This window comes from Idiotropiscis lumnitzeri, unplaced genomic scaffold (genome assembly GCF_059441095.1).
Source record: "Idiotropiscis lumnitzeri isolate Australia: NSW breed Sydney's pygmy pipehorse unplaced genomic scaffold, RoL_Ilum_1.0 HiC_scaffold_25, whole genome shotgun sequence".
In the NCBI taxonomy this organism is placed as follows: Eukaryota; Metazoa; Chordata; class Actinopteri; order Syngnathiformes; family Syngnathidae; genus Idiotropiscis; species Idiotropiscis lumnitzeri.
The window spans coordinates 1,618,818-1,629,937 of NW_028283563.1; the positions used below are offsets into that span (position 1 = coordinate 1,618,818).

Here is an 11,120-nt window from a genome sequence, read left to right on the forward strand (position 1 = left end):
CAAGTCTGAAGATGGTGTTGCACTTCAGTCTTTCACATTATTCCTTATGGGCTGTTTGAACATAATGGCAGATGTTAATTACATGGAGGACTTGGACAACATGGCTAATATAAAGGCATTGGCAAACAAACTTCCATACAGACTTATAGAATCTTGGAGAAAATTTGCCTGCAATCTCCAAGAAAGAACAAATAGAAGAGTGAAGTTTAAGGATTTTGTTGACTTTGTTGACAAGCACGAAAGATTCTATAAAACAGAAAACAAAATCACAACACACAGAAACACCAAAATCAAAGAAAGTCTTCACAACAGTCATTGTGCCCGCCAAGATGGAAAACAACAAAACCACCACGCCAAAGGCAGAACCTGTTTCAGTGGATGCTATTGCCAAACCATGTGCTAATTGTAATGGAGAGCAACAGTCTCACAATTTGTAAGGAATTTAGGAGAAAGCATCACAAGGATAAGATTGACTTCTTGAGGAGCAAGGGTCTGTGTTTTGCATGTTTGATGCACGGTCGCATTAGCAGTTGCTGGAAACAAAAGCTTCAATGTCAAGAATGCTCTAGACTGCATCCTACAGCACTACACATTGTCCATAAACTTCTGCAAAGAAACAGCCTAAGACGATTGTGAATAGCAGTACCTATTAAGCGCCCTCGTACAAACAACAGAAACCTGGGGTGTCACTGGGGCCTGTAAATAGGACTGCATCCTTTCAATAATTCCGGGATGGGTCAAGGCACAAAAAGGAACCAAGACAGTGACGACTTACTGTCCGGTTTAAAAATGCCCTGACGCCTTTTTTTAGACTGAAATAACTTACTAAAGTTTTCGTTTTGTGCCATTCAGAATGGGAGAGGGAGCCAGGAGGCGAAACAGCCGTCTTGCCAGTTCAATCCCGCACACCCTCTGACTCTCACCCTCCGTTCTGCCTTTTTATTGAAACTAACTCATCAATAACTAATCACCAGAAGACAGAAAAGCATCAACAACTAATCACCAAGAGACAGAAAACATCAATAACTCACGGTATAAAGGTCAGTTTAACTAAAGCATCAATAACTAATCACCAGGGACTCCAGCAGGCAGAAAATCATAACCCAAGGTCAGTTTAACTAAACACATCTTCAGGATACGGTGTCTGTGTGTGTGTGTGTTAAAATAACAAGTAAGTGTCTCTGTGTGTGTTAAACATTAATGAGTGTATAAAAACATGATTATGAATACACAAACTGATTACCTATCCTCAGCCCATCTTACATTTCCCCCCTGTTGTGGATTTAAAAATCATGTCCTTACGGCTTTAAGACAGATCATCATAATGAAATCATACAACAGTGTGATCATCAGTGGAGGAGCGAAAACCTCACATTAGGGAAAAATTCCCCTCCTCCCTTCCGGCGTAGAATGAGATCCTCATAATTTGATGACCATCAGGGAATAAAACTTGTCCCTGGGGTGACTTGGTGGAGGCCCTTGCCTCGTTGTAGGAGAGGACAGCCGTCCTTACCTCCCGGATCTTCGTGTATGGTGTGTGTGTGTGTGCACGTGTGTGGACAGGGGCAAGAAGTCCATGTGTTTTTACGTTTTAGTGTCCAGTTTGAGTTCGTCATTCTCAACATTAATCAGGTTGTAACGGTACATTTGGGCAACAAACCTACGATTAACCATCATCTTTGTCATAAAAATAATGCAACATGAACAGACTAAACATAACAAAATGAAAACTATAATTATCCCTATATATTGTTTTTTTAAATTCTTCATAGTGGTCATAACATCAATAATTGTTTCATTTTTATTAAAAATTTAAATGCAGTAATGTACTCCAATCAAGGCTGATATTCCTTTGTTATGTACGTCATTAATTTCCAAACAATATCTAATCTTTTTGTTCTGTGGCTTCAACATATTTATCATCTCATCAATATTAGCACCACAGAGTACTGAGTTTCGAGATCCTCACAATAGTCGTTCTCAAAATGATATTTTTTTTTATCAATTTAGCTTTGTTAAGGTAAGATATTTTATTGACAATCTAACATTAATATGCAAAGAACATGTACATTAGTACGAAATGTAAAAAAAAATTGTGGTGGGGGGGGGTGCGAATTGTTTTCTTCTTGGTAGGGGGGGCATGACAGGAAATAATTGAGAACCACTGGTCTAGTCACACACCAGCTCGGGTTCATTCCCTACCAGAGAAATGACATTCCATGTCCCCAGAGCTAGGCGCTTTATGTTGCCGGGGATTGGACTGCCTTTGACTGCCTCCTAGCTCAAAGGAAACCCAAATTCTTTGGTCCCGCCCACTGGTAGTGAGCCGAAGCCCTTGTATTAAATAATAAATAAATACATAAAATAAAAAAATTAATAAATTTAAAAAACGGACCGATCCACTGCTTGGGTTAGTTTGACCCACCTTGAGATCCGTTCCCACTCAGTGACAGTGTCTACAAGCCACTGCCACCAGGCCAGTGAACCGACGTCCAGGCAGTGACAAAAAACGTGATCAAATTACATTGCTCATCATAAGGTGTTTGTGAGACGCTCTTTGTATGTTTCCTCAATTAAGACCTGTTTTCCATTGGTGTATTTGAAAAAAGTGGTGAACCTGTTAAATTCACTACAAAACGTTAAGAAGATGAAAGTAATGTTTGAAGGAATATTATTTTTCTATCGACATGCCGGCGGGCGGGCACAGATAGAGAGTGATAAAGCAGCACCACCCGCGCGGGGCGTGCTGACGAAAAGGCAAGCGCTCCTCCTCTCATCGCGTCCTTATTAAGACAGAAAAAAGACGCTGTTGAATTTGACCTATTCGCAGTTCGAGCAGGTGCTTAACGCTGGAGAATATCACCACTTCGAAGTTCGAACTGCTGTTGAAACGGAGAGGTAAGTGTTTTTCGTTTGTTTTTATTCAAAACATGCCTCGAGTGCATTTGTTCATGGTTAGAGATAGTTGTGTGGAAAACACTATACAAAGTAGCACCATGGATGTGGGCCTACAACACTGGCCTAGCAAACATGTGCTCCTACATCGACATAATTGACGAGCTCCAGTTAAGCATTGAATAATTATAAAACGTCATGGTGCTTTTACTCATTTAAAGAACTAAACCGACGCGTATTTTCATCCGGTGGTCAGGTTTGCATTGAATGTGAGCACGAGGGACGCTAGCTTGTTGCGTTAGCTTTGCGGAGCTAACAGCTTGCACTTTTGTTATAGAACAACAGAATGCAAGTACCATGATAATTTCTGTCATTAATTTTTGTGTAAGACACGATGTTCACTGGTTAATTACATGATTCTTAAAGCAAAGGTTACTGTGAATGGAATTTTGGTAAGATTTTTGTAGTCACACTGCATAAATCTGTCTGTCTGTTGTTTAAACTTCAATATAAACTATTATGGTTGAAATCATTAATTGGGATGGAGGGATTGATATTTTTTTAATTTATAATTTATTTTTCTTACACTGATATTGTTAAAACTCCATTTAGCCTATAGTATTAATAATTCTCAACACAAAACTGTCTTTTTTCTTTATAGAATAAACAATGCCTTCCCTGAGATGCAGGAAGTCCCCAAAGCAGGATACTATTGAACATGCAGTCAAGGGTCTGGACAAGACTGCAGAGTTAGAAGCGAAGTATATAAACTCATTTAAAGGTATGATGTTAACGCTTTTGCTAAGATATATTATTGTTTTCTGATAACCAAGCTGACATCGTTTTTTAAGTGGTTATTTTACATTAAGAGTGTCTTGACCTTTTCTTTTGTCAGTTTCAAGTTATTTCAGTGAGCGTGAAACCTGATGGTAGGAGTTCTATCTAAATTAAGGCTGTACTTGATGACGCCCTCCGGCATTTTTATACCACAATAGACCAGTGAACAAGTCCGATATTGATAGTCTAGTGTAAAGCACGTTATACGTCACAGAGATCACGTGACGCGATCCAATATGACTGTGTATACAGTGTATGTCATTGTTATGAAACTAAATAATCTTAAAGTTTTTTTTTTACGTAACCAGGTGCCATTGACATTTGTACTTTCAGTCCTAATACATACTGGCTAATGCAATGCTGGAAAATGAATTTTGGCTGGTCTGTTCCTTTAAAATCATAAAGAAGGGCTCTGCTCTATCCCTCACAAGAAGCAATGTTTCAAACCACCCTACATTAGTATAGTGGCCCAAATGAATATGATGACTCCTTATTTGTGTGCTTAAAAATATGACGAAGCTATCTTGATTTCCCTGTTAACTAGGTCGAGGAGTATTTACCAAGGCCCCTTTCAGGAAAGACGACTTTATTCTTTATTATGGAGTACAGAGGAAAATTGATAGATTCTGATAAATCTCAACGCAGGAAGATGGATGGAAGAGGCACTGTCTTTTTGTTTGACTTCCGCCGGCAAGAAAAAACTTGGAGGTGAGGCAAAGATTGAGATGTTATCTTATTTTTGTTTTTATTTAAAAAAATAAACACATACTCATCCCATAAGTGTTTGGGGAAAAATCATTCTCTAAGCAAAAATGTATACCGTATTTTCGCACCCAAAAGACGCGCCGTGTCAAAGGGCGCAACACCTGTTGAGGCCGCTATTTCTGTCTTTGTAACATATACTGGACGCACCGCCTGACAAGACGATAGCACAGCTGCTGTTAGCATAGCATGAACTTGGCAGAGCTGCCCACACTGACACAGCCGATAGCAGCCTACTATGCCCCAATAACATGAGCAATCACCCCATTGTTGCAGCAGACGCCAAGTCTCTATTGACAATAGCTGACAATGGCTCAGGCCAATATTAGGTGCATTGGCAATAGCCTACAAAGCAACGTCAGGGGAGGGACTTGGCTGCTCACCACACTCCTTAGAGTCACGGTTTCAAAAAAAAATAAAAAACTCATCATACAAGCAAACAATGAAACATAGAAATAAGATTAACACAAACATGTATCTCTCATGCCATCAATATACCCAAAAAAAATGAAAATAATACAAAAGCCACTCAGCCTTAGCTAATTCAAGCAATGCATTCTGGGAGCAGAGACCCACAATCCCATAGCTGTTTAGAGAGATTTGCATGGCTGTTTAAAGAGATGTGCTGTTATGCTTTGGACTTTTTGTCTGTTGTCTAAACCTGGGACGTTTCTTGCTTGCAATAACATAAATGATAAGACAGACTAAAACATTGTGGACAGCTGCCCTTTGTCCAGCTTTTTCCAACACCATCACCCAAACATTATAGTCAGATGGTGTATTTGTCACGGTCGATTGTAAGCATGGACAACTCACTCTTTGCCCAGCAGGGTGTGCTAACATGCACTTCCAACAGCTCGTTGATGACAAGGGCTGATGGACGTGAGTGGTACTTTGTCCATTTAATGGACGCATCGACTGACAGGGCGCTTTGTTTGCTTATGACTGCGAAAATACGGTAATTACTTTTATTCATGCGTTGAATCTGTACAAATGAAAATATAGACCATGAAGTCTCAAAGACAAGCTGTTAATAGGGTCTGATTCCAATAGAAATTTCTTGTATGATTTGATTTAGAAGATTTAAAAATTGTGGATTTCCTATTTTTATGTTTTGTGTACACAAGATTGTCTCAAAGATTAATTTCTGACATTGATTGAATAATTGTTTTTTTTTTTTTTAAATCTATTTTAAGTGTTGATGCCGCTCAAGAAGATGGCAGTCTGGGAAGACTGGTTAATGATGACCACATGCACCCCAACTGTAAAATGAAGAAGAAGACAACAGAGGACAGACCACACCTCTGTCTGTTTGCGCTCCGAGACATTGATGTTGGCGAAGAAATAACTTAAGACTATGGACCAGCTGGCCTTGGAGAACACAGGTTTGTAAGATGCATCTTTAAGTACAATAACAGAGCCCACTTGTGGTGTTCTGGTGATGTAGTTTCCAATTAGTTTGGCAATCTAATAAATGTATGTTGAGGTTTCTATGGAAGTTGAACATGCTGACTGACTGGGGGAGTTCTCCATTGTCCACTATCTGTAATTCAAATTTGTGGGTCTGAGTCAAAGTTTGGCTCTTCAGGAACAACGAACTGGTCAGGGAGTGACAGTATTACAAAGTTCTGCGTTACTCTTTTCTGGGCGGTGGCCCTGTTAGGCCATCATATGCCATATTGCAAATATCCCCATTGTGGGACTAATTAAGGACATCTTTATGTTGTGGTTTCCCTACCAGAACCAGCACCAACCCTGTATATTCATGATATAAAACACTGTTTCAATTTGATATTTAGCCTTTCTATACTGTAAAAATAGAAGACCCCAGGCTTTCCTGCGCCCCCTTGCCCAATTGGTGGTGTTCAGGAGACAACCTGGGACTGAAATATCAGTCACAACCAGTGTTGTTTTCGTCACTGATGACTATGACGAAAATACTTCGTTAACGCCCCTTTTTTAATGACGATGACAAGCTAAACGAGGTTCTTTTATGACGAAAACATGACGTGATGTACATGAATTTTTTTCGTTGACGAGACAAAATTGTTAGCATGTGGTTCATAAATTATTTTATGTTGCTTTTAGTGAAATAAAGCCACAACAGTTGCCCAACAAAATGTTTTGCTTCTCTGCTTATTTTGGAGCAGTGAGCATTGATTCCACTGTTGCCACTTTTTTCTGTTTGTAATGAAGAATCCTTTGTAGTCCATCCAAAAGTCTTTGTTATTGGGTGGAAACCTTGAATGCCTTGTTTTAACTCAAATGGACTTAAACCCATCCATCCATCCATCCGTTATCTGTACCGCTTCTCCTCACTAGGGTCGCGGGGGGTGTTGGAGCCGATCCCAGCTGTCTTCGGCAGTAGGCGAGGTACACCCTTGAATTGGTGTCCAGCCAATCGCAGGGCATACATAGACGAACAACCATCCACGCTCACACTCATGCCTAGGGGCAATTAGAGTGTCCAAGCAACTTGCCATGCATGTTTTAAGAATATGGGAGGAAACCGAATTACCCAGAGGAAACCCATGCAGGAAGGCCGGAGCCAGAATCGTACCTACGACCTCAATATTGTGAGGCCATCCTGCTAACCAGTTGGGCCACCGTGCCGCTTGGACTAAAACCTTTGTGAATAAATTGACGAAAACTAGGGTAAAACTTTTTTTGCGTTTCCGTCGATTAAAACTGGACTAAAACCCTTTTTTTAGTTTTCGTTGACTAAAACTGGACTAAAACTATAACGAATTGGGATGACTAAATGTGATGTAAACAAATCAGCACTTTGTCCAAATGACTTGGACAAAATCTAAAATGCCTGCCAAAAACAACACTGGTCACAACACGTGTCTACAGAAGATTAATTGGCATGGGCGAAATTAATTAGTTTTATTTCATTCATGAGCTTATGTTTTGTTTTGGGTGGCTAAGGCTTAAAATGTGTAAAAATCTAATCCAACCTCAAATATAATTAATTCAATAAATTTATGATGCTACTAAAACATCGAAGCAGCCTCCTCCAGGCTTTACAGACTCAGAAATGGAGGTATGCGTATCGTGTGCTCATCCTGTCGTGTCTCGAGATGTTAAAATTGCAGTTAGATAGACGTGTGCTGATTAGACAAGACTTCTAATATATCTGGTGTCACAGGATATTTGTCAGTGAATGTGTATGTCTGGTTTGAGGCTCACTCAGCTTTTTCTTGTGTTGTGGGGTCCAGTTGAGTTGAATTGCGAGTCAGGTATGTTGGCCATCTGACACCCAACTGTCAGGTTTGCGTTCGTGGGGACCCCGTAGAGCCATTTTTATTGTTGACATAAATCATAGCTAATCATCTTTTCCTTCATTATCATATGAAATACAGTTAGGAGTTGTATGTGCCTTTACTATGTTATAATCTTAGAACCTACCAGCCACTACAGCTGTCCGACAAGAAGACTTTTGGCTGTCCTGTGCTCCATTGCGGCCCTGGTGGCGTTCAAAAGACAACCTGTGACTGAAATATCAGTCACAACATATCTCTACTGAAGATTAATTGTCATGCGCTAAAGTAATTGGTTTTGTTTCATTCGTGAACTTGTTAGTTTTTGTTTTGGGTGGCCAAAGCCTAAAATGTGTAAAATTCTGATCCATTTTCTTTTTTTAATTCATTAAATTAATATTCAACTTGTTCATTAGGATGGAGGACAACCGACAATGACTGAATCGGCTGAGGTTGATGCCACCAGAACATCGAAGCAGCCTTCTCAAGTTTTGACAGACTCTGAAAAGGAGGTATGCGTATCATGTGGTCATCCTGTCGTGTCTTGAGATGTTAAAATTACAGTTAGATAGACCTGTGCTGGTTGGACAAGTTTTCTAATATATCTGGACATAAATCGTAGCTAATAATATTTTCCCTCATCATCATATGATATACAGTTATGCCTAGTATATGTCTTTACTATGTTACAATCTAAGAACCTACCAGCCACTACAGTTCTCTCATTGGGAGACTTAAGCTTTCGTCAGGTTGTCGACTGCTGCATTGCCCTCTTATTGGCTTTAAGTACACAACCTGTAACTGAATTATCTGTCAGAACAGAACCTATGTGTCTACAGCAGGTGATTTGGCATGTGGATTCTTCAGATTTTTAGAAAATAGGTAAAATTGTGATCAAAAGTTTAAAATGTCTAAAATTCTGGTATAGTTTGCAATAGTATATCTATTAAATCATTTCAAAACTTCTTAACAAGGATGGAGAACATTGGCTGTGACCGAATTGGTTGAGGTTTAGATTACCAGGACCATTGAGCAGCCTCCTCGGGATCTACAAATTTAGGAATGAAGATATGCATCCCATGTTACAATCCTGTTATGGCCCGAGGTTTTGAAGTTGCAGTTACATATTGGGCTGGGCGATATGGCTGATAAGTACATAGCGATATAAGTATTTCATATGGGTCCATCGATACACATTGAATTCTTTTTTTATATTATTTTATTTATTATCGTTTTTATTTTCCAATATTTTCACTGCCCTGTTAAAAAAACATTTAATGTAGTTTTCCTCCCGGGAGCTTTTTGTTACGGTCAATTAATTTTGTTATTACATTATTTTGTCATATCATTCATCAATATTTTAGTTTTTTTTTTTTTTTCAAATAGAATTAAGACCTTTTTCTGTGCAGATTCCTCTGGGGATTAAGTATTTAATGGGTTCTCAATTTTCTCTTGGACTCTGATGCAACCCAGTCTCCTCCCTTGGACAAAAAATATGGGCTGAATCTTCCTTGGAATAACGACACAGATTCTGACGAATCATTGTCAAATCCTGCCCCTGAACTTTGCGCCTCAGACCCAGACCATATTACTATCCCAAGGCTCAGGAGGACCAAAAGTATACAGGTAAACAACCCATATAGATTTCAGGGAATCTTACAAGCAAATTGCATATATTTTATTGGTCTCCTGCCTTCTATCCTTTATATTTCGTTGTTGTTGTTTTTTAGATTAAAAAAACAGGCTGACTTTGGAATGGATAAGCATTATTACTCCAACTCAGATGACAGTGGAGATGAATATATTCCGGATACAAGTGAGGCCTCTGATTCAGACGGAAGTGAATCTTTGAAAATTGTGGACCCTCTCTTGAAGTCTAAGAATGCCTTCAGAGATTTTTCTCCCACACCACGAATCTCAAAAGCCACCTCAACGCAGGTTGTTAATCAAGGGCGTTCACCCGTTCGGAGGAGTAGCAGCACTGGTGTGATTCTTGAATTCTATGGCTCTTCAAATATTTGTGCAGTTTAACACAAATCATCCAAAATAGAATTCAAGCACATCTGTGACAGAAATTCAAATTCAGAAGTCAAAGAGAGAGAACAAAAAAAAAAATCTAATGCTGCGCTTCTTCCGAAGACATATACTGTAAACATTAAATGTATGTTAGGACAATCTTGAAAAAAGTATTAGAACACCCTTTACTTTTATTTCTTGTTAATTTTATTAACCAAAATATGTCCATTTTTATTACAGATTAATGAATACAAAATTAAAACTCTAATCAGCTACTTTTTAATCGTTATATTTGTATAAACAAATGTTATACATCTGTGTGTTAACTTATACAAGAAATGACGGAAAAGCAAGGGTGGTTTAGTATTTTTTTATCGTATATAGTCTGTATAATATCTTTAACCTATGCTGATGCTGTTTAATACTGATTTAAATAATAATAATAATGTCATAATCTGTTGGTTTTACATGAACAAAACCTTTCAAGCACTTTTTAAAATTCTAAATACTACCTCTTGTCAGTAAGTTGGTTCACAGCACTGCCTTGGAGTGAAAGTGTGTAGTGCTGAGACAGTCGGTATGTGCTGAGTCGTCTGACGTTTGTGTGACTGGTACCCAGGAAGGTAGCAAAACCAGGCAGTGTGTATGTCGTACCCAGGAAGGCAGAGAAACCAAGCAATATGTATGTGGTACCCACGAAGGCAGAGAAACTAAGCAGTGTGTATGTGGTACCCGGGAAGGTAGCAAAACCAGGGAGTGTGCATAGATACAGACCCCAAAAGTGATTAAAACCAAATAAAGTCCCCAGAAGATCATCTGTAGTCAGGTGAAGGACCCTGTACTTTGTTCAACTCATTTACTCCCTTAGACGTACAAAGACGTCTTTTAATGCAATGGCGCCCTCTACCAAAGACGTATAAGTACGTTTCCTGTCTTTTTTACGTCATAGTGTACATAAGGGTCTGATGCAACCTCTGACTGAGAATCAGCCTTGTCCGCATTGTGAATCATGTAAAAATCACCCAGCAGGGGGCAGAGGTGCAAAAGATCCGCCTTGAATCTGCGCCAGAGGTACAAATGGGGGGCGGGATCCTGGGGTAGACTTATAAGTGTGGAGAGCAGCGTGGGTAGCAGCAGCATCGGCAGCACTAGCAGCAGTCGCATTAGTAGCGTTAGCAATGAAATCCTCCAAGCAAATGACGATCGAGGAATGCGTTTTTGTAAAAAAAAGCTTCCTAAAAGCATCAAGGCGATGGAGACGCTTTGGTTGAGAGGATGACGCTTCGTCGTCGTCACAACAAACAGGCGTCTAAAGAGGGTGCGCGTGCCTTGCGGCCTGTATCGCCT

The 11,120-nt window shown here is 39.5% G+C and overlaps 1 long non-coding RNA gene across 1 annotated transcript; it reads left to right on the forward strand.

Annotated features, from left to right (window-relative positions):
* Positions 1-5,712: 5,712 nt before the first annotated feature.
* Positions 5,713-9,593, forward strand: LOC148316017 (uncharacterized). The gene is made up of 4 exons (XR_015840423.1): positions 5,713-5,879; positions 8,174-8,269; positions 9,231-9,383; positions 9,488-9,593. It is a non-coding gene; the product is annotated as an uncharacterized LOC148316017 (long non-coding RNA).
* The last annotated feature ends 1,527 nt before the right edge of the window (positions 9,594-11,120 follow it).